Source organism: Miscanthus floridulus, chromosome 5 (assembly GCF_019320115.1).
Source record: "Miscanthus floridulus cultivar M001 chromosome 5, ASM1932011v1, whole genome shotgun sequence".
NCBI classification, from domain to species: Eukaryota; Viridiplantae; Streptophyta; class Magnoliopsida; order Poales; family Poaceae; genus Miscanthus; species Miscanthus floridulus.
The window spans coordinates 64,686,367-64,714,366 of NC_089584.1; the positions used below are offsets into that span (position 1 = coordinate 64,686,367).

The 28,000-nt window shown below is 45.3% G+C and overlaps 1 long non-coding RNA gene and 1 pseudogene across 1 annotated transcript; one reads left to right on the forward strand and one right to left on the reverse strand.

Annotated features, from left to right (window-relative positions):
- Window positions 1-11: 11 nt before the first annotated feature.
- Window positions 12-27,998, forward strand: LOC136452258 (1-aminocyclopropane-1-carboxylate oxidase homolog 1-like; annotated as a pseudogene).
- LOC136452259 (uncharacterized) lies at window positions 9,036-26,613 on the reverse strand. The gene is made up of 5 exons (XR_010758795.1): window positions 25,494-26,613; window positions 25,342-25,398; window positions 24,003-24,227; window positions 9,314-9,583; window positions 9,036-9,247 (listed from the first exon to the last, which is right to left on the reverse strand). It is a non-coding gene; the product is annotated as an uncharacterized lncRNA (long non-coding RNA).
- Window positions 27,999-28,000: the final 2 nt, after the last annotated feature.

Genomic DNA, 28,000 nt, shown 5'->3' on the forward strand with positions numbered 1-28,000 from the left:
GCTGCCAGCAATCCAGCAACAGCACGAAGAAGCTAGCTTTGGCCATCAAGGATATGGCTGCAGCCGAGGACTACGACACCGCGGCCGCGGTGGCCGTGTTCCATCAGTCCCGAGTCGGCGTGTGCGGGCTCGTCCAGTCCGGCGTCAACGCAATACCACCACTTTTCCTCATGCCCACCTCGCCATCGCCGCGGTCACCCACGACCACGGCGTTCGCCATCCCAGCCGTCGACCTCTCCCTCCCGCGTCGGGACACTGTTGCGCTCGTCCGCGCCGCGGCATGTTCGTGCGGCTTCTTCCACGTCATCAACCACGGCGTCCCGGCCGGCATCGTCGACTCCGCAGTGTCCGCGGTGAGGGCGTTCCACGAGCAGCCCCGCGCCGTCCGCTCGGCGTTCTACTCAATCGAGCCCGTCGGCGGTGCTGTCACCTACTCCACCATCCCCATCGCGCCACAGCAGGGCGCTCCTCTCCTCCCCTGGCGCGACACGCTCCGTGTCCGCTTCGGCCCAGGGGAGCCCGACCTTGGTCGCCTACCCGCGGCTTGCCGGGACGTGCTGCAGGAGTACCAGCGGTCGCTGACGGCGTTCGGGAAGGAGATGGCCGGGCTGCTGTCGGAGGCGCTCGGCGTTGGGACAGAGCGGCTGGAGCGGGCGATGCAGGTGGAAGGGTGGCTCATGGTGTGCCACTACTATCCGCCGTGTCCGGAGCAGGAGCGGGTGGTCGGCAGCCTCGAGCACACCGACCCCAGCTTGTTCACGGTGCTGGCACAGGACGGAGTTGGTGGCTTGCAGGTCCGCCGCGACGATGGGGAGTGGGTCGACGTGGTGCCGGTCACCAGGCGCGTTTCTGGTCAACATCGGGGACCTGCTCAAGGTACAATACAATCTTATCTGGTGTTCGTATAGCAGTTAGAATATGCCATTAACTTATGTTATCTTTGCAAATAAACAATTATAAGATGATCTCAAATCAAATATACTACTTGTACTAATAAAAACGAATATTTTAAGTTCTACTAGGAGTAGATTAATTAAAAGCAACGAGGTGTCCTCCTTACATGCTTCCTCTAACTCATATAATTTTTCACCACATAAACCAAAAAAATGTATAAGAGCAACTCTAATAATCCTCTCTATATCATTTCTTATTGATAGGAATATATATATTTTTTAAAAATGCTCTCCAACATCTTCTTTAATTTTTTGGATTTTTCACCGGCTAAAAATAAAGAGTGAGATTGGCTCCTCTAGAGTACACAAAGATATACAACAGTTGTTGAAGTATGAAAAGATAAGAATGATTTTTATTTAAATAGCTCTTCAAATAATAATTTACGCTTGTTTGCTTGGCTAATAAGTCCTGACTGAAAGTACTGTTGACTGATTTATTGTGAGAGAAAAATATTATTCGTTGGCTGAAAAAAAAACGGCTAATAAGCTGAGCCAACAGGAGTCAGAGAACGGGCTTAAGGATGCTACGAGGCCGTTTGGTGCCGCACTGTCTCTAGTTCTGATGCTGCAGAAGACAGAGCAAGAGCAGATGCACCAAAATCGCTGCTCCACCTCCGTATGTGTCCGTCCGATAAAACGGTTTCGGCTAGTCCTCCAACCCATCCAAAAGCGCTCCTCTGCCTTGGCCATTTGGTGCGCCTCCGGCTCCTCGCCAGTACGGCACCAAAGAGCAGGAAGCAGAGCCAGGATTAGAGATGACAAGTGGTCAGGTAAGACGTGGGTGGAGTAAAAATCCACCCTCAATGACACCCGCCATATTTGGCTACACCCGCCTTTAACAGGTCTCGGGTCACCCGTGGTTGTGTTAATAAGAAGCTAACATACAATGAAAAAATTACAAAAAATATAAAATTGGAGAGAAAAATAACACATAATTATCAGCTTCTCATTAAAAAAATAAATCAGAAGTTCACACCAACTTAAATATAGTCTAATACATATTATGTAGATAATGTAGTATATACAAATCATCCTAAGCTTTACATAGTCTTGCGGCAAACATTAGCTCTAGATTTCTAATAGGAGGGGGATAGAAAAAAAAACATATGTTTCAGACCCACGGATCACCCATTGGTGAAATATGACACCCGCACATGATCCGACACATAGTTGGCCCAAACCCAAAGACACCGCGGGTTCGATGCTACACCCGAACCCTCCTAACAGGTGTGGCGCCCACTGGTGTCATTGTCATCCCTAGCTAGGATTCAAATATAGGGGGGGGGGGGGGGCTAGCTCACCACATGTCGAAAAAATTATATGATACCACGGCTAGATCTTGATGTCGGCTTGAAAACTATCAACTTTGATGTTGGCTAAAAACATTATAATAAATCATTGTTAATCTCGTCATCTAAGATAAATGCTAATTGTCTAGATTAAAGATAAAATAGACTCACGTCATATTTATTTTATTTAGACACTTAATATTAGACAATCAAGAGATGCAATAACAACAACAACAACAACAAAGCATTTTAGTCCTATGCTAGTTGGGGTAGGCTAGAGTTAAAATCCGACATGAGCCCCCTAGTCACGGTTCTCAATCAAGAGATGTATTTAAGAAAAAAAAACCTACAATTGTTTGAGAAGATTTGTTACTTCTAATTTTTATTAATTAGTGAGGACTAATGATATGTACCGGCCAAGATTATGCAAAACTAGGCGGTTAGCCCCGTCTCCGCTCCTGTCAAAGAGGGCCTAAATTAGCGTGCAAATTCCTTTTTTCAGATAATGAAATTAAGGTTTCGGCTTCAGCCCTCTTCAAAGAAGAGGCATCAATCCACACTTATTATAAAATAAAAAATGTCTTGCACACCAAGAAGTTCCAAGCGTAAGAATCGATCTGAAAAAGAAAAGCCCATGCATTTGAGTTGAAGAAGTGTAGTGCCCTCCACTCTAGTAGATGACCTGTCTACATCATAGCCTCCATTTGGTCCTCAGTGTGTTGCAACCGAACCCAAAACCGAAGCCAATATGTTGCCTTGAATAAGACCTGCAAAAATAATTTTGGTGATCGTTTATTAAAAACCGAATCATTCCTAGTGAATCATATTGACCAACAAATGTTTGCAGCACCTTGGGAGCTACATAAATTTTCACAAGACGTTATTTGGTACAAAACCATGACCTTGAAGTTCATGTTTACAATGCAAGGAGGTGTCATCTTTGTTGCCCGCTTCCTCTAACTAGTACAATTTTCACCATAATAAACAAATTCATAAATTAGCATAAATTCATTAGCCATATTAATAAATTATATATTCCCACCAATCAAACATACTTATGCCTCAATCAATATTTTGTCAAACATTCAAAACTTTTATCTTGAAGACCTATCTAAATATGTAGCTTGGGAATATAAAACAATATGTATAGTTTGCATTGAAAAATGCTTTCACAGTCACACATTTTATTCGACACTGTAATATCCTAATACAGTTGCACTTACCATAAAAAAAGTCAAAGATAATAGTATTTCGCTATAATAATATTTCTATTTAAGATGGTAAATCAGAACAATCAAATGACATAATAAGCTAGCTAGGAAGACTATCTAATCGACATTTAGGGTTTATTTGGGCGCAAAGGCTAATCTACTCTTAGGTGTAACCACACCTAGGCCACGTTCGTTTCACCAGAAATGAGCTCTGGGAAGAAATCCTGGCCGGATTGTTACTTTAATTTATGTAAGCTTTCACTACCGGATTGATTCCTGGCCTTCTAAAGCCGTAACCGAACGAACCCCTATGGTTTCCTTACTTTATAAAAAAGTTTGATGTGTTTAGTTAGTAATCACAGCTTAGGTTAGTTGTGGCAAAGTTTATACGACAAGTGCTTTATTTTCTATAATTGTACAGTTATATTAATAAATGGAGTCTATTACAAGGATGCCTATACAAAGTGCTCTATTGACGAGAGTGGGACAAGAGACTATAGTAATAAGCGTCAACGCTTTTGTCGCCACAGATGTGACGACAATTTGTGTGGCACGCTCTCTACCCGTTAAACAAGAGAATGTGACCAACTAAAGCTGGTTAACAAACCAAGCACCTACTTTAGGAGAAAGGAATTAGGCTCGCTTAAGCTAACACAAGGCGGTTTTTAGAAGGAAACTAAACAAAACCGACGCTCCTCGTAATTCAATGGACATTTCTGAAAGATTTCTCCCTTGCTGTGGTTTTTACTTACTTTGCATTGCTATAAGTTGCATACGTCCATCCGTCAACTTGTTTAGAGTAAGAAGTTAAACTGCAAATAGACAGCTTTTTGTTTAAGACTACTGTAACTTTGAACTAGATTTTGACAAATTACATCTTTAAAATAATCTGGTTTCAAAAAAAAGTGTTTTACATTTTTTTTAATTCAAATCCTGCAACGGTATCGTAGAAATACCACACGCCCCGATTATTAGATACGAGAGAAAGCCAAGTGTTGTCCATTTTACCAAGCAACTTAAGCAGTCTGCTACGAGCCTAGAAAGATATATTTGCATATATATGTGTTGCACTTAAATCTTGTAGTGTCATAGACACCTTGCATAACAGTGTAACAGTTCAGCCTAAGTTGCACGTTTAGGACCTGTTTGGGAAGATGTAGTATTAATAAACCATGGTATTAGAAAATTATACAGTTTTAGAACCCATGACCCCGTTCGCTGGTCTGAAACTTGGCTGAAACTAGCTGAAAAACACCGTTCTGGCTGAAAAAAAAGAAACCGAACAAGCCGAACAGGACCATATGGCGAGTAATGCCATAGTTCAGAAAAAAAAGGAGTACTAGAGTGGAATTTTAAAATCCAAAAAGAGTAGAGTTTTAGCTACACTATGATTTTCAAAACTACAAGATTTGTTACATCAAAGTACTTTATGGCACTCGAAAAATAACGCATCTTGCGAACCATGGCCAAGGTTTTTGAACACCAAAAGTACTTTGCATCCAAATAGACCTTAAACCACACCAACGACGGGTGATCTGAGATAATTGAATTCATTTGGTTTTCATTCTATTCATCTTTGCATGTGAAACCTATAATGTGTATTATCTCGGGAAGCATTGTTTTTAAGTTCCGCTCTGGTGGTCCTCTTTAAAAAATTTACATGGATCTTAAAAGCACTAGGATTATTAATTATAATTAATTTCGTCTTGATCTGAATTGAGGCGGCCATATCCTTGTCCAAACGAAGCCCAGCCCAGCCCAGCCCATCGAGTACCAGAGCTTAGTCAGGCGACTCTGGTCATTTGTCGTAGGAATAGGAGGGCGGACATACGCCGGATGGCCGCGGCACCAGTGGTCGCGGCACCAGTGGTCAGACGGCCTTCCGTGTCTCGCATCCCCCGCTCTGTCGCTGGTCTCGTAATGCTCACAAACGGTGGCGGCAGATAGGGCTGACGATGATGGCAGCACGGCGGCCGCAGATGGGACAGGCGACCAGCGGCGGCAGGCAGGACGGGACGGGCGGCATCGGCGGCGAACCTGCCTTCATTACGACTCAGCTGCCAGAACGCAGCCTGTCCGATCCGTCATTTGGAGTTGTCTCTGTTTTTTTTCCATGAGCGTGTGCTCGTGACAGGTATTTCATTACAACATGCCAGGTAATCCATAAATTATTATGGAAAGACGGAAGCCAACACAACCTAAATAAACCTAACTTAAATTACATTACATAAAAGTTATGCAACTAATTAGATAGGTGCCAACGAGACTAGCAAGCCTCTCGAACATACACTCGAACTCCGCCACATCGAACTTTATAAGCGCATGAAGTGCAGCCTTTTTTGCGGAGTCAAACAAGCCCTGGAAAGACCGCTAGAAGTCTGCTACTACCTGGTTATCCGACCGCTGTGAGGCGGTGGGTTCCCACTTGGACACAAGCATCTTCTGCTGCTTGAAGGGTGGCGTTAGGGGTCCGAGAGGCACACTTTGCCACCAAATGCATTGCTACGACAGATGGTGACCAACAACGAAGAGCAATGAGTTCAGCGTCGAGGTGGCGCCTTGAGGTTGGGAGTCTTCAGCGGGGCGGAGACGCGCCTAACAAACTCCCTAGCGAGGCCCGAAGGAGAAGTCGGCATAGAGGTAGGTGGCCTGATCAACACCATCCAACCCCAGCGCCTCAGCATCCATGAAGCTAAGCTGAACCATCCGAGGTGGCGAATGGGTGCGCCAACAATGCCTAAACCTCCAGAGAGACCGTAGTCGGAGTAGACGGGCGCCCAAGTGCTGAAGCACCCGCTGATCCACTGACGACAAGCGAGGTAGTGAGCTCAAGCGAGGCAACGAGCTCATCGAGCATCGGATCGACCCAAACGGGAGGACCAACGCCCTCGCACAGCGCCACCGCGAGCGGATCAAACTCTTGGGAGCAGCGTGCAGTAGTAGAAGTAGTGACGTTATCAGTCGCGGCAATGTTGATCTCCCTCAGCAGCTTGCTCCGGTGTCACCTGGCATCGACGACAAAAGCCGTTGGTGCCCCTCCATAGCCACCTGCACAGCTCCAGTCCGAGCTACCATGTGGCACGTGCAGGGAGGGCCGTGAGCCACCACCCCCTACCTCTGACGCTGTCGCCGCCGCACGTCTGGGCCACTTGCAATCCCTAGCGAGGTGACGGTAGCCGTAGCCGTAACAGTGCAGACAACGTGGTGACAACCGACAGGTCGCTACTCGGTGTTAGTAGGAAAGGTAGTTGAATCATCTACTGTGTAGCTCTATCGGGATCTTTCGGGCCTACGGAAGCTACTTGTTGGTAGAGGCGGCCACAGGAGACTAGGTCGAGTCTACTGCCATTGGAGAATCTCACACCACCCATCAGTGTTAGGGGCAGAGATCCGTCCACGACATCCAAGGCGTTGGCGGATGGGGACGCGGCCATCCACAGGCCAAGCAAGGCACCAGCTGGGGGCGCGGTCGGCAGCATCTCCTCGACCGTCGGCCACGTCCCTACCGACTAGGGTCTGCACTACCCTGGCCTCCAACCACTGCTGAATGAGGCTGGGTGCATGGTGGGGGCACCGATACCGGCTTCGCCTGACGAAGAACAGCATCGAGGTAGGTTATGGGTTGGTCGTCGTCGGACTCCATGCTATCGTGGTCCGGTGGAGGAGGGAGTTGGGTAGAATGGGGACGCATTCGATGAGAGCGAGGAGGGGCTGGTGGAGTCCGGCGGCATCGTGGCTGCGCACGGCAGTGAGCTGTCGGTGGCCGCATGCATCACGACTGCGGCAACGGCGGCAACCTCGGGCCCCGACGGCGCAGGTGGCGGAGTGGTCGGCGGGGCATTCGTGGTAGGAGCGGGCGACGGAGCTGACTGCACCGTGCGGGCAACGGTGGAGTCACACCTCGGCGGCGTGAGTGGAGCGCCGTCGACGGGGGCATCCTCCTAGGCGCACGGAGGCAGCGGCCCCTCGCGCTGGGCTTCAGACGGCAGCTCTGCCGGGAGCTGGGCCTCCACAGCGTGGGACATCTAATTATTTGCCACTCTTACGAAGGCCGCCTCTCTGATTGCCAACTTTGTGGTGGCAACTACAAAAATGTCCCAAAAAATAGTAACTTGTCTAATATTTTGCCATTTTTGCTGACGTGGCATGCCAGATCAGCCAGCCAACTTGGGAACGGGCCGTTGACTGCTCGAAGACCGAAGGCAAAAGACCATTCTGCCCCCGTCGTGTATTGCTTAACAACGCCGTCTCCTCCCATCTGCTCAGTCCCAACGGTTCTCTCCGCACTTCTTCTTCTTCCTTCGTCTCCCCGTCCTTGGTCGCCGTCGCCCCTCCATTGCCCTCCCCAACCCTAGCCACCATGTCCCGTCGAGCAAGCTCATCAACGCGCAATAGGCATCCGCAGCTACCGGATAGGATAGGGGAGTACCCACTCGGGAGGCAGACAGGGCTCCCCCTCATCATGTGCTGAGGAGTGTGGGCTTGTAGAGGGTGCTCGAGCTCAGTGGCCCAGACAGATGAGAAAGGCAACAAGGGCCGTGTCTTCTTCAAATGTCCTAGGAACATGCAAGGGGTAAGCCACATTCTTTGGGTTCCGATTTGTTAGGGTTTTGAATCGATTGTCACATCAAATATGTTTCCATGTGTTTAGGTTCCAGGATCTTGTAGGTTTTTTGAGTGGCAGCGAGAGTACCTAGCCATATTGGTGGACCAGGGGAAGATTGTGATGAATCTAGAACAACATGGCGTAGTAGAGGAAGAAGCTGATTCAAGGGCACTGGTGCGTGTGCAGAAGAACTCAATGGAGGTGAAGATGGATGCTTTGGTTGGTGCAGTGAAGGCTTTGAGCTTGGTCATGGGTGCTAGTGTAGTGGTTGGAGCTATGTATGTTTCACTAGTTGTTAGTTCCCTTGTTTGTTAGTTGAACTACTTCAAGCTGTATCTTAGTTGAGTAATGAGCTCTGTGTTTCAGTATGAGTCTGACCAATCAGTGGGCATATATGTGTGAAAATGTTGAATGGTTAATGGAATATTGTTTTTGTTATTCCACTTGTACATGATATCCAAAAATCATCACTACAAGACCACTGATATGCTCTTGACAACCATAGCAAGTTCAGTCTGCATACATGACACAAACATAGCAAGTTCAGTCTGCATACATGACACAACCCTAGCAAAGTCATCACAAGTTGTTCAGGCCTATAAGGCAATACATTACAAGTTGTCCATTCAACTTACAATACCATAACAAGTTGTTCATGCACCTTTCAATGACATAACAAAGTTCCCAAAATATGGATCACAAGGATTCATTGCTTCATCAGTTTCCCTTGGCAGAAGAATTCTTCACCTTTGTGGCTAGTTGCTTCCTCCTAGGGGTCATCTTCTTGGCTGGTGCAGGGTTTGGCAGAGATTCAGCCTCTAGAATGATCATTTCAAGGGGTTGTGGAGCTTCCAAGTTCAACCTCCTATATTTGAAAGTGGTTTAGTGAGCTGTTGTTGAGATGGCAAGTTCCTGAGTCACAATTTAAGTTTAGATTTTACCTTGCCACTGCTGCTACTTCCTCTGCCTCTCTTTCCCTTGCTACTACTGCCCTTGTTCTTAGAGTCCTTGGTGATGGTGCTGCTACTGCTGGTGGAGCTGGTGAAGGCTCAGGTGGCTGCTGCTGGTGGTGGAGCTGGTGAAGGCTCAGGTGGTGCTACTATAGTTTCACTAGCTGGAGCAGGTTCATACTCCTTGTCAGCACCCTTCTTTGGCCCCTTTTTGGTCTTTGTCTTTCTTGTCCTCTTCCTGCAATTTCATTAAGTTAGTTAACAATGGTGAAAGGATTTCAGCAAAGGTAGGTTAGTAAGTTACCTTTTTTGGTGCCACTTAGTGGGCACCTCCAACTGGTCCTTCTATGGCCTAATTCACCACAGCCCTTGCAAGTAACCTGCCTTGTGGCTTTGCCACTTCTCTCCAGGCATCCCTTAACCCTCTTCTTCCTTTGCCTCCCAAGTCCTCTTTTCTTCCCAATTGGTGGAAGAAGCTTGAATCCCTTCTCAACTACTGGCCACTAGCTCTTATCAGTGATGACAGGAATCATTCCTGCATATGCTGCTTGGAACTTGTGCACTGAGTAGGCCACTGAAAGGATCAAGATGCCCAAGAGGGGGGTGAATTGGGCTAATTCTAAATTTCCTTTCAATAATTAAAGCCTACGGTTAGCCTAATTAACCCCTTAGTGCCTAGAAAAGTATTTCTATTAATCTAACGCACAAAGGACTTGCAACCTATGTTCCAAACATACTCTAGCAAGGCAATTCTATGAATGTAACAAGTATTGAAGTGCTCAAGGTAAATACTCAAAGTAAATGCTCAAAGTAAATACTCAAAGTAAATAGGGAGAGAGAGAGGAACGTGGTGATGTTTTGCCAAGGTATCGGAGAGTCGCCACCCCCCACTAGTCCTCAGTTGGAGCACCCGTGCAAGGGTGTAGCTCCTCCTTGATCCACGCAAGGATCAAGTGCTCTCTATGGGTTAATTCTTCGACACTCCGTCGCGGTGAATCACCTAAAACCGCTCACAACATGAGTTAGGTCACCCATAAGCTCCGCCGGGTGATCACCAAGCTCCCAATCACCACCAAGCAATCTAGGTGATGGCGATCACCAAGAGTAGCAAGCACAAACTCTCACTTGACCACACAAAGCCTAATGAGAACGGTGGATGCACACTTTGCTACTCTTGATTCACTAATGAGGCTACTCTCTTGGATTCTCAAATCTCAATCACCTCACTAGGACCTTGCTCTTCTTGGCACTCACAAACGTGTTTCTCAGCTGTTGGAATAAGCAAAAGTAACTCCACACACGGGTGGAGCTTCTATTTATAAGGCAGCCTGAAAAATGAACCGTTATGAGCTTCTGCGGAGTGACCAGACGCTCCGGTCATGTTGACCGGATGCCCCGGTCAGTTCAACCCGCACACCAGTGAATAAGTGTTGACCGGACACTGGCAGGGTCTGATCACCACTAACCAAACGCGTCCGGTCGCATTAAACCCTCACTGGAACCTTACTGTACTCGACCGGATGCTGAACCCCAAGGGTCCGGTCAGTACTGACCAGTCGCGTCCGGTCGCAGAATTCCTTCTCTAGAACCTTACTGGAGTCGACCGGACACTGGTCCTCAGCGTCCGGTCGCACCGAACGCAATCTGCTTGATCAAATGAACTGACCGAACCCTGCGGCCAGCGTTCGGTCGTACCGGAGCCAGCGTCTGATCAGCATTTGACCCTCCATTCACTTCCAACTCTCAAACATATGTGAATAAAGTTTGCTCCATAGGATCATAGGGTTGTTGTGGAGCTACCTAGTGCTAGTTTTAACAAGTGTGCACCACATCTAACTCACTAGACTCATCTAGGTCAAGCTACCCGTCCATACCCCACTTAATAGTACGGCCAAAGAAAAAACAAGGTCCTAAACTACTCTAAGTGTCTCTCCAACTCCAATCGATACTTAGAACTAGTCATCCTTAACCTTGTCGTCCATCCTTTGAAAACCGAAACTGATTTCCATCGTAGGGGTATGACCACCTCGATTGCCCAATTGATTTCCATTACCATGACCTAACTTAATTGCCTCTGTAAAACACACGTTAGTCATAGTAATCTTGTATTGTCATTAATCACCGAAACTCAACAAGGGGCCTAGATGCTTTCAATCTCCCCCTTTTTGGTGATTGATGACAATACCACCTCGAGTATGTGAAAGAGTGAGGTTTTTGACATGTTTGGTTCATATAAGCTTTTGTCAATAAGAACAAAAAGGTTAGGCAAGCTTATATGACCCAAGCCAACACTGATGTACTCAAAAGATATGAAATAAGCATGAGTACAAGTGGTGAAGCTCATTTGCATCGGAGTAAGGCGCGGAAGCAAAATCAAATGAGCATGATATGACATATAAAGGAATTCAAAGTAGAGAGCACACATGTCATATATCACAATCACGTAGATATCACTATCACATAAATATAATAGTATGCATGAAGGTAAACACATGAATGCATAAAAGTAATAGTGTATCACACAAATAAGACTCCAAATGTATATAATAGACTAATAGTAACTAGGCTCCCCCTAAAAGTCACTCCCCTGAGTCTACATACTCGAACCCTCTCCCCCTTTGGCGTCAAACACCAAAACCTAAGGGTCGGTCGGCAGGGCTGCAGTGGACGAGCCATGCGCTGAGGTACGAGGAGCAAGCTGAAACTGGGTGCCATCATCATCTGACCCGGAGCTCTATACTGACTAACCCTCTGTGGCTGGAAGTGTCGCTAAAGAGGTCTGGGTCTGAGCTAGGAGTAGGTGCTGCCTATGATGCTGCTAGTATGTCTATCGTAGGATCTGAAGATGCGATAGAAGAAGGGAGCCTCTGAGTAGTCACGGTGATAGGAGCTGCTGTAGAGGGACCTAGGGCATACATATGTGGCGGTGTAGGCATCCCTATCAACTTGCTAAACTGATGCTCCAAGACTCCTGGAGACTGACGTGTCAGGCACAAATAGCGAGGGTGACTGATCTGGTGAGAAGCCCAGTGTGATATGGTGTGAACTGCGGGGCAACCACTGACGAGGATAACCACTGGGACACCTGTACTGTGGGAGAAGCAAACGGAGCTGGAGGCTATCCCTGACTCTGAAGCCCACTGGGCTGTACTGCTGGAGTCGTCGTAGTGGTGGTAGGCTAAGCAAGCTAGGGGTGAAAGCTGTGACTGTGGAGCCCCAAGTGTTGTTGCTACATGCTGCATAAATCCCATAAGCTGCTGCTGCTGCTGGAGGACCTACTGCTGTCACTGGAACTCGTCCTGGTGAGCCTAAAACTATGCAAAGTTTGCAGCGGTCTCCTGAGCCTGTTGTGCCTAATCCTACTACATCCGCTCAAGAATAGCAATCAAGGCGGGGTCTGTCTGCGGTGTAGGTGGAGCTAAGCTAGAACTAGTCGGCCTCTGCATCATGTCTGCATGAAGGCATCTGAGGAATAGGTAGGTAGTCATCATCCAAACTATCACTGGACTTGCTCCTCTCCTCCTGAGCCTCAAGCTGCTCCTCCTTAGTAGCGGCTATGCCTCTGATAATCTTGTCCTGCTGAGCTGCGGACTCTGGTACATCTAGACGACAGGCGAGGCTAAGTGGGTGCCTATGGAGTACTATGTCTGATCCTCTATGACATACTTATAATATGGAAAACTCTGTGGTGGCACCTTTGTACTCTACAATCATCTCTGGTGTCCTAACCTGCACAGCCTTAAGAATAAGGAATGTGATCCAATGTGCATATGGAAGCTGTCCTATGACCCTTGAAGCCCTTAGCTATAGTGTCCTCCATCTCTGATAGAAGGAGGTCCCAAATATTCGAACACGGTATGCTGCATCAGGGCGTTGAGGAGCCAAAGCTAGAGGCGAGTCAAGCCCTCTCTGTATCCCAACCTGGGCAAGTAGTGTCCTCCTGATGATAGCCTCTAGCACTCAAGCTATAGGAGTAAGGTCACTGGGGTTCCTCCTCGACCCCTCACCAAAGGGCTCCTTGAAGCAATGGCGCACAAGATCTGTAGGGGGGCACCAAACCACCATGAGGGCGCCTAGGAGGCTATTGCTGTCCATAACATACCTCTTGTAACCTGATAGGCTGCTCCTATAACCTCAGTATCTCCCTTGCCCTCTGACTCATCATCCTATAGTCTCTGCCTCTAAATACAAAGTGAATAAATCTATGGTGAGGGTCAATGTAGAGCAAAGCATAAAACTGACGAACCCAAGATGGAACATATACTCCAGTCCGTCCAATCAAATCTATCAGCCCCGGCAGATAAGCAAGGTAGGGGCGAATATGCTCTCCAGCTACTGCGACAATAGCCTCAATGCTACAAACCCACTGAGATCTGAAAACTGCCCCACTGTTCAGATATGCATTGTAGAAATCCTCCTGCAGTGGCATGTGGAAACCCTCTGCTGCTTTCTCATCCCTCCTGGGTGGAAACCACACATCAAACTCCACAAAGCGAAGCTGCTGAACCTACTTGGCCATGGCGGCCCTCAAGTCAAGGTGGATCACTAGAGGCGGACCCTGTGGTCTGGGCAGTGGGCGTGATCCCCTATGCTGTGTAGCTAGCCTAGGTGGGACTAGAACACTGGTACGACCAGAGCGGTGTAGCTGTGGCTAGAGTGCCTGCTCGGTCTCCTTGATCTCCTCGGCCTGCTGGCCCTCCTGAGTCTGCTGTGGCTGTTGTCCCTCCTGTGTCTCCTGAGCTGGCTGAGGCTCTGCTGGCTGTGACTCCTGTTGTGACTCCCCCTAAGGCTGAGGATCTATAATGGGAAGACGTCATCCTGCCATCATGACAATCCTAGATGGACTACCATGAAGACGCTCAATCTCCTTAAGTCTGCCCTGTGCGTCTGGTGCCAGATGATCTGCAATGACAACTCTACTATGGGCACCTCCTCTCTCAGGCACGCTCTACGGCCTCTGCAACTGCTGCTGCTCTTGCTGTCTCTGCATCAGGGTACTTGCGCATCTTTGATGCAGTCTTCTTCGTCACCTTCCCTTTAGTACCTATGGGCAAGCGAGGTGGAGGCCTCCGATCATAATCTCTTGGACCACCACCAATGTTCTTGGTGCGAGCCATATGATCTGACTAGAACCACTGCCGCTGAAAAGACCAACTGTCCACTAACACTTTCGAGGCTTGGCCTTGATCCGTACTCACGAGCTTGGCTCCGAGTTGACTGTCAACTGTCATTGACACCTCAACGGCACCGACTCACTGCACGATGGAATAGAAGGATATACAAGTAAATACGATATATCTAATAGATGTGAAACCCTATGAGAGCAAGCAATGTAGGTATGAAATTGAATCGACTGGCTTGCTACCTGACGAAATGGCGATCTGATGAAAAGAGAAGTGACACGCGGGGGGGAACACCAGGACCGCTAGGGTTAGGGTTCACGATAAATCGATGGCCCTGGTTGCAATTTAGGTCAAAGCATTGAAACCGATCTAGATCAAAGCGAAGAGGATGCTAGGGCATGGCCTTATCGGCGCTGAGCAATGGATGAGAACCAGCAGTGAATCTTGGCAATGAGGGCTGATGGTGGAGCTAGGACACTAGAGCTTGTCGGAAAGCAGCGGGCATGGCGACGGCTCTAGATAGGGCGCTGGCAGCACGGGAGCAGTCGGTGGCGTGCGCGCGGGTGGCCTGCGGCATGCGCGCAGACTAGCGGTGGTGCTGGCTCGACGAGCTGGTGCGGGGAAGTGGTGTGTGGGCATGGCGACGTGGGCAGAGGCGAGCGGGGCTCGGCGGCGCGCGTGCGGGCAGCAGCAGCGTTCGGCTTGGGGCACGGGCGTACGACGATGATGGCGGATAGGTTAGGTCAAGAGCACGCAACATTATATAGTGGCCCCCAGCAGATCAGAAATAGAAAACAGGAAAGAGACCTGATGCCGCACGATATCTACTAACCGACGCTCCGGTGGTAGCGACCGGACGCTACCACCCAGCGTCCGGTCGATTCCAGAGAGGTCCAATTCCTCTAGAATCGTGACCGGACGTGTCCGGTGGTCCATGACCGGATGTAGCCAGAGTCCGGTTAGTTGCCTTTAACGCCATGTAAATCGACCGGACGCTGGAACCCTTCCTGACTGGACACCCAAACGCAAAGTCCGGTCACTTCTTCAGCTTCTGTTCACCTCCTGTGAACTTACCGGACGCTGGACTGCAGAGTCCGGTGCAGCGTCCAGTCACTCTTTTCCAGCAAATCTTCAATGTTCCTTCACGCTGCCTATTCCCAATCAAGTCTCAACAAGAATAAGATCCAAATAAACACCAATTGGGACTGATGTGAGTGACCTCTCTCAAACCCTCATATTTTTCAAAATATTTTGCCTTAGGCTATAATTCTTTTTAAGAAAATAGGCAATAAGAGGGCAAATGGAACAAAATGACAAAACAACATTCATGCATACGCAATACTTGTAAATAAATCTAGTTGTTTGTCAAGTTTGATCCAAGGTTAAGCTTCTTCGTACGCTTTTCGGCGGTTATCTTAACCATGTTAGACAAGCCCTATATGCATTACCAAGAATTAAACATGTTGTATATTACAATGAATGCAAGGGACAACACAAGCTCAATTTTTAGTGAAGTTACTAAAATCAAGTACATTGAGCTCATTCCATAATCTACAAAATGTAGCCTCATCTAGTGGTTTAGTGAAGATATCTGCTAATTGATCTTCGGTTCTTACACCTTCTAGTGATATATCATTTTTAGCAACATAATCTCTTAGAAAGTGATGGCGGATATCTATGTGCTTGGTGCAAGAGTGTTGAACCGTATTATTTACAAGTTTTACCGTACTTTCATTGTCGCACAAAAGAGGTACCTTTTCTAGAACTACACCATAGTCTAGGAAAGTTTGTTTCATGTATAATATTTGTGCACAACAAGTACCCACGGTAATGTATTTTGCTTCGGCGATGGACAAAGCCACACTATTTTGTTTCTTGGAGGACCAAGACATAAGTGATCTACCAAGCAAATGGCACCCTCCGGATGTGCTCTTTCTATCAACTTTGCAACCTGGCATAATCCGAATCAGAATAGCCAACTAATTCAAATATAGCTCCTTTGGGAATACCAAAGGCCAATGCTTGGTGTATGCTTAAGATACCTAAGGATTCTTTTACTGGCAATTAAATATGTTTTCCTTAGGATTAGCTTGAAATCTAGCACACATACACACACTAAACATGATGTCGGGCCTAGATGCGGTTAAATATAATAAGCTACCAATCATGGAACTGGTAGAGAGTTTGATCAACCGGGTTATCTCCCTCATCTAGGTCGAAGATGTCCATTGGTAGGCATTGGTGTCTTGATTGGCTTACATTCATCCATCTTGAATCTCTTGAGAAGATCTTTTGTGTATTTCTCTTGAGAGATGAAGATGCCTTCTTTCATTTGCTTGACTTGAAAACCAAGAAAGAATGTAAGCTCATCAATCATAGGACATCTCGAACTCCTTCGACATCAATTCACTAAATTCTTTACATGAGTCTTCATTTGATGATCCAAAGATGATATCATCAACATATACTTGACAAATGAAGATATGCACATCAAACTTCTTGGTGAATAGTATGGTATCGACCTTTCCAATGGTGAAGCCCTTCTCAATGAGGAAGTCCCGAAGGCGCTCATACCAAGCTCTTAGGGCTTGCTTAAGCCCATATAGTGCCTTGGACAACCTATAACATGATTAGGATATCTAAGGTCTTCAAACCTGGGAGGTTGATCAACATAGACTAGTTTATTAATAAAGCCATTTAGAAATGCACTTTTCATATCCATTTGATATAGTTTTATTTCATGATGTGATGCATATGCAAGTAGGATATGGATGGCTTCTAATCTTGCAACCGGTGCAAAGGTCTCTCCAAAATCCAAACCTTCAACTTGGGAGAACTCCTTTGCAACTAGTCTTGCCTTGTTCCTCACAACAACACCTTGATCATCTTGCTTGTTGTGGAACACCCACTTTGTTCCAATGACTCTTGCACCTTTTGGCCGCTCTTCAAGAGTCCAAACTTTATTGCGAGTGAAGTTGTTCAACTCTTCATGTATGGCATTGATCCAATCCGGATCTTTAAGAGCTTCTTCTACCTTGGTAGGCTCATAGCAAGAGACAAAAGAGTGATGAGCAATAAATGAAGCAAGTTTTTGAGATCGAGTCATTACACCCTTTGATGGACTTCCTATGATGAGATCTTGTGGATGATCTTGTAGGAGAGGTGTATTTCTTCTATTGACCACTTGAGGGGTGGTTGTGGAGCATCAACATCTTGTGCTTGCACCACCATTTGCTCATGGGAGATATGAGTATCTTCATTTTCTACTCTCCCATTTTTTTACTATCTTGGGGCACACTTGATGAAGAAGGTTGATCAATGACTTGTACATCATCTTCATCATCTTTTAGCTTGATGTCTCCCACCAGAATATTCTTCATAGGCTCCCTTAATGGTTCATCACCTACATCATCAAGATTCTCATGTGCTCCTTAGGGAGCCGTTAGATTCATCAAATTCCATATCATATGTTTCTTCAACCAAGCCGGTGGCATGATTAAATACTCTATATGCTTTGGACTTTGATGAGTAACCAACAAGAAAACCAATATCACAACATCTTTGGAACTTTCCTAGGTGTTGTCGCTTCTTGTAGATATAGCATTTGCAACCAAACACCCTAAAGAAGGAGACGTCTGGCTTCTTCCTATTGAGCAACTCATAAGGTGTCTTGCTAAAGAACTTTTGAAGGAATAGGTGGTTTGATGCATAGCATGCGGTGTTGATTGCTTCCGCCCATGGAGCTTCAGGGGGTGTTATACTCATCTAGCATTGTCCTTGCAAGAGTGATCAAAGTCTGGTTCTTCCTCTCAACTACACCATTTTATTGAGTATAAGTTGCGAAGACTTCATGCTTGATCCCAACTTCATCACAATAAGCTTCAATGTTTGTGTTGTCAAAATTTTTCCATTGTCACTTCTTATCTTCTTGAGCTTCACTTCAAATTCATTTTGAGCTCTCTTGGCAAACTTCTTGAAGCAAGATGCAACTTCGGATTTGTCATGAAGGAAGAATACCCATGTATACCTTAAATAGTCATCAATAATCACAAGACAATAGAGATTCCCTCCCAAACTCTTGTCTGTTGTTGGTCCAAATAAATTCCATATGTAGGAGTTCTAGCACTCTTGTGGTTGACATGAAAGCTTTTGTTGGATGGGTATTTGCAACTTGCTTGCCGGCTTGACATGCACTACAAAGCTTGTCCTTTTCAAACTTCACATCCTTCAACCCTCTCACCAAATCATTCTTCATAAGCTTCTTGAGTGAGCTCATCCCAACATGAGCAAGTCTTCTATGCCATAGCCACCCAAGTGTTATTTTGGTGAATAGGCAAGTCTTCAAATTTGCATCTTCGGAGGTGAAGTCCACTAGATATAAGTTGTTGTATCTAAATCCATTAAATATCACTTGATTATCATCTACCTTGGATACAACAACCTCCTTCTCGGTAAACAAGCATTGGAAGCCAAGATCACACAATTGTCCAACGGATAGCAAGTTAAAACTCAATGAAGCAACATAAAGCACATTGGAGATGGAATGATCATTTGATATTACTACTTTGTCCAATCCATTTAACCTTGTCCCTTTGAGTTATCTCCAAATATTATTCTCTCTTGTCCATCTACCTCTTCATCTAGTGAGGTGAACATACGAGGATCACCGATCATATGTTGAGTGCAACCACTATCAATAACCCAATGACTTCCACCGGTCTTGTAGTTCACCTACACATAAGAGATTCAAGCTTTAGGAACCCAAACTTGTTGAGGGCCCTTCACCTTCTCAACAAGTGACTTAGCCACCCAAATCTTCTTAGGCCTATTCTTGTTAGGGGTCCTAAGAACATGACTTTCATCTTTCCACTAGAATCCTTTCTAAGCATGTAGTGAGCATTGAAGGTAAATGGTCTAGTATGCTTGGGCAAGGGTTGTGGCGGTGGAGTTTGGCACTCATGAGCAAAGTGGCCTTCTTGTCCACACTCAAAATATCTCTTTGACTTTGGCTTTGGCTTTGATTGTTGTTGTTGAACTTGAGCCTTCTTCTCTACACTTGCCACATATCCAATGCCACTTATATCCATCTTTATGACGGTGTTCATGAGTAGCTCACTTTGGAGATGCTTGCCTCTAGCAAACTTGCTTAATCCAATCTTGAGATGCTCTTTCTCCAACTTGAGCTTCTTATTTTCTTTCTTTAGAGCATCATCTTTCTTCTCTTCCTTGAGCTTCTTGTTTTCTTCTTTGAGCTTCTTATTCTCAAGGATCAACTCTTCATCATGATCAAGAGTTTCTAGCACAATGGCGTTGTGACTTTTGATCTCTTCAAGATCTTTCTTGAGCTTCTCATTATCACTCTTGAGCTTGACATAGTCATTACACTCAACCACTTGCTTACCTTTGCCACTAGATCCTTGCTCAATGCTCTCATCAATTAAATCATCACATGATGTAGCTATATCAATCTTAACAATATGGTTAGTAGCATCATGTGGCTCATTTGGTAGAAATTCTTGAGCAATAATAAGAGTATCATAATTGATCTTTAAAGTTGTATATTCATCTTTTAGCTTATTGTGGCTAGTAATGAGCTCATTGTGCACCCACTCAAGTTTATCATGTTTATCTTTAAGCTCTTTCTTAGAAGATTTGAGCTCCTTGAGTTTGGATGATATAGCATCATTTGTTTCTTTAAGCTCAACATTAGCCTTTTCCAATGTATCGTATTTAGCTAAGAGTGAATCATTTTTAGCATCAAGCTTTTCATTTTTAGCTCTACTCTTTCTAATGATCTTAGTGTATTATCTTAGTATTTTGACAAGATCATCATATGAAGGTGAATCATCATCATTGCTATCACTATCATCATCACTAGCTTGCTCATCATCGCTACTATCATGATTATTAGTTACCTTGCGTTCACCCTTGGCCATAAGGTATAGGTGTGTAGAGGATGATGGCGATGGTAGCGGTGAAGATGGAAGATCAATAGCAATGGCGGCCACCTTCTTATTGTCACTATCATCATCGGATGATCCATTAGATGAATCAATATCCGTGAGCTAATCACCGACGATGTAGGCCTTTCCACTCTTCTTCTTCTTGTGGAAGTCCCTCTTTTTGCCATCTCTCTTCTTGTATGGCTTGTTCTTCTTCTTCTCATCTTTATATTCATTACTTGCTTGAGTCATCTTTCTTGCCCTTGTTCTTGTTCTTGAACTTGTCTTTCTTAGGCTTGGGGTATTGATGTGCTAGATGACTAAGTTCACCACAATTGAAGCAATCCATTTTGGAGATTGGCTTTCTTCTAGAGCTTGTGAAGAACTTCTTCTTCTTGCCGTCGAACTTGATGCCACTCTTGTTTAGCTTCTTTAGCATTTTGGTGGCTTTCTTCACCATGAGAGCAAGATCTTTATCTTGATCTTCTTCATCACTTGAGCTCTCATACTCAAGTCTTGTTTTAACCTTGTCTTGGCTAGCTTTGAATGCTACTGTCCTTCTATTTCTTCTTGGTAGAGGATGAGCCATCTTATGGCGTGATGTGCATGTACATATCATGAGCATTGATCTTTCCCAAGATTTGTGTCAGCGTAGCGGTGAAAAGATCACCTTGGTGTAGCACGGTCACAATATGCCCATATTTGTTCAATGGGGAGGACACTCAAGATCTTTCTCACAACGTCGGATGGTGACATTTGAGTAAGTCCAAGCCCATTGACTTCCTCTACAAGAACATTTAAACATGAATATATCTCATTAGCACATTCTTTGGGAAGCATCTCAAATGAATTTAGCTTTTTAATCATAAGATGATAGCGTTCCTCACGCTCACTCTTGGTTCCCTCATGGAGCGCACAAACATCCGACCATAGTGCATGGGCGTCTTTGTGGTTCCTTACGTGGTTAAACATATCTTTGCAAAGGCCTCTAAAGATGGTGTTTCGAGCCTTTGCATTCCACTTTTCATAATTAACCTCATCGCCTTGTAAGTGTGTAGCATCCCGAGGTTTTGGGAAGCCTTGTGTGGCGGCTCTAAGTATACCAACGTCTAGAGCTTCTAAGTACATATCCATGCGGATTTTCCAATATGGAAAGTCACCTCCCTCAAAGATAGGAGGGGGTCCATCCCCGTGAGACATCTTGCTCTAAGCGATTAAGCGTAAAAACGTGAGCACGAGGCTCTGATACCAATTGAAAGGATCAAGATACCCAAAAGGAGGGTGAATTGGGCTAATTCTAAATTTCCTTTCAATAATTAAAGCCTACGGTTAGCCCAATTAACCTCTTGTCTCTAGAAAAGTGTTTCTATTAATCTAACGCACAAAGGACTTGCAACCTATGTTCTAAACTTACTCTAGCAAGGCAATTCTATGAATGTAACAACAAGTATTGAATTGCTCAAGGTAAATACTCAAAGTAAATGCTCAAAGTAAATGCTCAAAGTAAATACTCAAAGTAAATAGGGAGAGAGAGAGGAACGCGGTGATGTTTTGCTGAGGTATCGGAGAGTCGCCACTCCCCACTAGTCCTCGTTGGAGCACCCGCGCAAGGGTGTAGCTCCCCCTTGATTCGCGTAAGGATCAAGTACTCTCTACGGGTTGATTCTTCGACACTCCGTCGCGGTGAATCATCCCAAAACCGCTCACAACATGAGTTGGGTCACCCACAAGCTCCACCGGGTGATCACCAAGATCCCAATCTCCACCAAGCCGTCTAGGTGATGGCGATCACCAAGAGTAACAAGCACGAACTCTCACTTGACCACGCAAAGCCTAATGAGAACGGTGGATGCACACTTTGTTACTCTTGATTCACTAATGAGGCTACTCTCTTGGATTCTCAAATCTCAATCACCTCACTAGGACCTTGCTCTTCTTGGCACTCACAAACGTGTTTCTCAGCTGTTGGAATGAGCAAAAGTAACTCCACACACGAGTGGAGCTTCTATTTATAAGGCAGCCTGAAAAACGAACCGTTATGAGCCTCTGTAGGGTGACTGGACGCTCCGGTCATGTTGACTGGACGCTCCGGTCAGTTCAACCTGCACATTAGTGATTAAGTGTTGACCGAACGCTGGCAAGGTCCGATCACCACTGACCGGATGTGTCCGGTCGCATTAAACCCTCACTGGAACCTTATTGTACTCGACCGGACGCTGAACCCCCAGGGTCCGGTCAGTACTGACTGGTCGCGTCCAATCATAGAATTCCTTCTCTGGAACCTTACTGGAGTCGACCGGACGCTGGTCCTCAGCGTCCGGTCACTTGACCACTCAGCGTCCGGTCGCACCGAACGCAATCTGCTTGATCAAATGAACTGATCGGACCCTGCGGCCAGCGTCCGGTCGCACCGGAGCCAACGTCCGGTCAGCATTTGACCCTCCATTCACTTCCAACTCTCGAACATATGTGAATGAAGTTTGCTCTATAGGATTATAGGGCTGTTGTGGAGCTACCTAGTGCTAGTTTTAACAAGTGTGCACCACACCTAACTCACTAGACTCATCTAGGTCAAGCTATCCGTCTATACCCCCCTTAATAGTATGGCCAAAGGAAAAACAAGGCCCTAAACTACTCTAAGTGTCTCTCCAACTCTAATCGACACTTAGAACTAGTCATCCTTAACCTTATCGTCCATCCTTTGAAAATCGAAACGATTTCCATCGTAGGGGTATGACCACCTCGATTGCCCAATTGATCTCCATTACCATGACCTAACTTAATTGCCTCTGCAAAACACACGTTAGTCATAGTAATCTTATATTATCATTAATCACCAAAACCCAATAAGGGGCCTAGATGCTTTCAGCCACATCCACATATTGCTTCATATTTGGCTGCCTTTCAGCTGTTATGGCTGACAGTGCATGGGGACAGGGCTTGCCACTCACTTGCCACTCTCTGCATGTACACTCATGTTGGTCCAGGTGGACAACATGCCTCTTGACAACTTTATCATTGTACATGACTATCACCTCTGCTTGGTTGGGTCCACCCTTAGTTGCCTTCAGATGGTTTAGTCCCTTTGAGGCTGCATTTAGCTGATGAATTATTGCTGGTAGTATGAATCCTTTTAGGGCCTTGGATATCTTCCTTCTCTTATCAAAAAGTACCATTGTCTTGTGCCTGATAGCATCAGCTAGAATGTCTAATAGTAGATCTTTGTGTGCTTGGATCCATGCATTCCAAGATTCAACTAAACTGTTATTTATGAAGTCACACTTGATCTCTTCCTTGAATCCACTCCTGGCCCACAGTAAACTGTGATGTTCCTTCAACCATGGAACAACTCCTGGATAGGCTTCAATAACTTTGTCCATCAATTTATTGAACTTCTCTACTGTGCATGCCCTTGCTGCTGGCCACATGTACTTGGCATAGGCATTTCCTGTAAACCTTTTCTTCATATTTTTCATAAGATGCCTGAAACACTCTCTCTACTCTACTCCAGGGAAAACCTTTTTTATAGCTGCTTCTAGCCCTTTGTAGGCATCAATGCATATAGCCAAGTGGTTCATTGGCCCTAAAGCTTTCCCTAACTATTCCATGAACCAAGTCCAATTATCCTTGGTCTCTGAATCAAAGAAGCCAAAAGCAATTGGGTACAACTAATTGTGGCCATCTATTGCATTGGTTGTAGGCATGTGGCCATTCCACTCACCATTGAGAGCAGTTGAATCTACACTAATATAGGGTCTGCAGCCATCTCTAAATCCATCTATACTTGCTTTGAAGGCACAAAAAAATCTACTGAAGTGTACCTTGCCTTCCACAGTAACTATATCTATCTCAACTACACTACCAGGAGACCTAAGCTCAATCTCAGCCTTGAATCTAAACAAATAATCAAAACAATCATCCTACTTACCAAATAATTTATCTGCAACCCTCTGTCTCCCATAAAATACAGTCTGATATGAAATCTTTATGTTGTACTTCTTCTCTAACTCTTCCTTCATAGCTTTAGGGACCCATCTCAGGATTATTCCTTCAATAGTGGTATAGCCCTCTCAGCAATCCACTTCTAGGATACCATCCTCCCAAGAACTCTACTCTTTGAAGGACACTTGTGGGTACCCTTATTGATTTGGATCTGCACATACATGAAGAAATGTCAGAAATAGTTAAGATAAATTCATATACAACATGCAAATATCAGAAATAAGGTTACATCCAAAGGACAAAAAAAAGTGTTAGTATTGGTACCCTGACACTGCCATCCTTCTGTGTCCTAGCTCTAATTTTCCATGGGCAGCCCTTGGAACTGCAGTAGCCCCTAAATCTCTCCTTGTCAAACTTCTCTGTCCCCAATTGAAACTTCATTCATAATAGCATGCTGCCTAATTGCCATCCTAAAATCATCCATGCAAGGATATCAGTGTCACAACACTCATGTCAGGGTTGTCTCTATCCCAACCAAACATTGGCTTATCTCCTAGGTCATCATTAACAGGGATTGTTGCCTCATTCATTTCATCCTCCACATCAGCAGGTATGTTAGGAATAGGAACCTCATCTGCAGGAGCCTCATCTGCTGCCTTGAATTCCAAAAGCCTCAGTAGATTTGATCCTCATCTACCATAGCATTAGCTTCACCATCACAGTTCTCATCAGCCAATATAGTCAATGGGTTCCAATCAACCACATTTTCTTCAGCTCTACCTTCTTCAGGAGTACTATAAGTGTCACCTAAGCCTTCTGCATGTCCTGCATTTGTCACACTAGATTAGGCAGCAATAGTAGAAGACCCACCTTTGTTTGCTCTGCTAATAACATCATTCAGACCAACTGCATCTTTCTCAACAACATCACAACTAACATGCATTACCTTCTCATCTATCCTAGACATTATCATCTCCTCAAATTGATCATTGCTAGTAACCTTCCACTCTGTTCCACTGTCAATGTCAACACCCCAAATAAGCAGTTGCTGACTACGGCCCCAAATGATCTTGCTAGCCATATCATCTACAAAGCCATTCAGTGTGTACACATTGCTACTGTCAAACCACAGGTCATGTTCTTGAGCATCTAGGTCAACCACTCCATAGTCGTTAACCAAAGTGTATTTATCAACGCTAACATAGATTCAAAAAGCATTGCCAGGATCAATCCTGACAATGACAAGCAAAACAAACAAATTGAGAGTTAGGACATCCCTCACATACGGGATCCCCTCACATACATGCCATAACAATGAAACATACCACGGGAGGCACGAAGACAACACCATCGTGGCTAATGGTTTGCTCTACATCCGAATCCTACTATTAACACACGAAAATTAGAAAACCCTAGCACCAGGAATCCCCCCATTCACATATGCCGCGCGTAGGTAGAAGAAGGAAGTAGATCTAACCTTGTAGGCGTCGTGCCGTCCTACGACTTGGCGCCGCCATCGAGCTCCTGCCTGCCCGCCTCGAGCTCGCGCCGCCATGGGAAATGAAAGGGGAGGGACGGGAAAATAGCGAGTGGACTGAACAGATGGAAGGAGACGGCGCTTGTTAAGTAATACACGACAGGGGCAGAATGGTCTTTTGCCTTCGGTCTTCGAGCGTCAACGGCCCGTTTCCAAGCTGGCTGACTGATCTGGCATGCCACGTCAGCAAAAATGGTAAAATATTAGACGAGTTACTATTTTTTAGAATATTTTTATAGTTACCACCATAAAGTTGGCAATAAGAGAGGCGGACTCCATAAAAGTGGCAAATAATTAGATGTCCCCCACAACGCGGGCGTGCTGGGTGTTGCCATCATCACGCTGGGGGCCGGCGTCTCGCACAGCCACCGCGCGTCCACCTGCGAGCGGAACCTCGAGCGGCGCATCGTAGCGCTGGGCGTCCTCCTCCTCGTGCTCTCCCTCGCGGGCCTCGCCAGCGTGCTTAGCCACGCCACCTGCTTCCTCAGGCTCTACCTCCTCGCGCTCGTCCTCCTCCTGCTCCACCTCGCCTTCACCGTCTTCGCGTTCGTCGTCACCAACAGCAGCACCGGGTGGGTCGCCGTTCTCCACTGAATGCGCCTCGTGGAGGTGTGGATGAACCTCAAAACTGCCACGGGAAGGTAGATCGGGCACCAGGGAATGCGGATCTGAGGTTGGTTTGATGGGATTTGGAACTAGGCTGGCAATCTGTGGGGTGGGTGGGGTGGCGGCGGCGCCGAGGCTGGGGGAGTCTTTTCAAAAGAAAAGCATGGCAAGATCGAAGTTGCATCCTGGAAGGCGTGGCTTCTACACGAAGTGATGAGGCTACTACGGTTCTGAAAATGTGGGCTGGGTTTTCTCTGGACACGGATAGGACCGGCCCAATCCAGATTAAAACAAAATCTATATCTATACTTAATAATAAAGAGATAAAATTTCTCTCCACCTATTTTTTTTTTAGTCTGACCATCTCTTATCTGACTTTGTGAACATGGAAAAACACATATAGCCCTTCTGTTTATATAAATAGAAATCATAATCCAATTAGAACTCTTTGATTTCGGATGAATAGGAATCTTAATCCAAATAAGAAAATATATAATAATATGGACAACTAGAAATCTTAATCCAATTAAATCTCTCTAACTTCGAGTAACCGGAATATGAATTTTAATCAAATGCAAAAATATAAAAAATAGAAAGCTAATAATGAGGAAAGAATGGTAGAATTTCTTTGTTTAGTTTCTTTTCTGTTCTTTTTTCACTTTTTTGGTTTCTCCGTTTTAACTTGCTCCGAGAGTACGTGTTGCTTTACGTTTATTTGGATGCTTTTCACTTGGTTCTGAATATGTTCTGATTTTTTCTAGTGGCTATTTTCTAAAGTATATTTTAATTTTTGTCATGACTGTTTTCTACTTGGCTTAGTATGCTCAGAATTTTTTTTCTCCCGGATGTTTTTTACACTAGCTTGACTTTTCTGATTTTGTTTTCATGGTTTTCTCTACCTGGTTTTTCGTGTTCTAATAAATATGATAAGAGTAAAAACAAACAATAAAGAAGAGATCACATCCATTTTAATCTTTGACTTCTTAAGAAACAAAGATTTTTACCACTAAGTTCATTTAATTTTTTGATACGAACTCATGCCCCGTGCTACAACTCACTACGTATTGGATCCCGTTGCAACGCATAGACATGTTGGCTAGTTAATTATAACTAATCACCCTTGTGCTTTAAGTTCCGTGCAATTTTTTTGAAAAGAGGACCACAGGAGCAAAACTCTTTTTTTTTACTAGACGAAGTTCTATTTTTTAGAATGTGTCTACGTCCAAAACCTTACTACTTATTTGTATTTATATAAATTAGTAAATTACGAGTGAACTGTTGTGCCTACAAGCAGGTGGTGTCCAATGATGGATTGAAAAGCGTGGAGCACAGGGTGGTCATCAATTCCACACAAGATGCCAGGGTGTCGATTGCCCTCTTCTTCAATCCAGGTAAACGTGGGAATTCCGACCGTTTTGGGCCTCTCCCGGAGCTGGTGACAGCAGAAAAGCCTGCACGGTACCGGAGTTTCACGGTGCCGGAGTTCATGAGTTCAAGGAGGGAGTACGGCCATAACAGGTCGTCCATTGATCTATTCAAGGTGAGCTCCGGCTAACAATCTGGAGAGATGATGAGTTGATGATGATGACCTCCTCCGGCCCAAAAAGGACGGGGTCTAACCGTCTATGTATCTCCGTTTGTGTAGCTGTGATTTGCTGAGCCATATTTGGTAATTGGTATTGGGACCTCTACTTTAATGTCTTGTTTGCTTGGATGCATGTGTATCTATTTCAATCCACATGTGTTAAAGTTGATTGAAACGGAACTTTGTTTAATTTCACTCTAATTCACTTCAATACATGTGGATTAAGATGAATACATACGTATCCAAACAAAGCCTA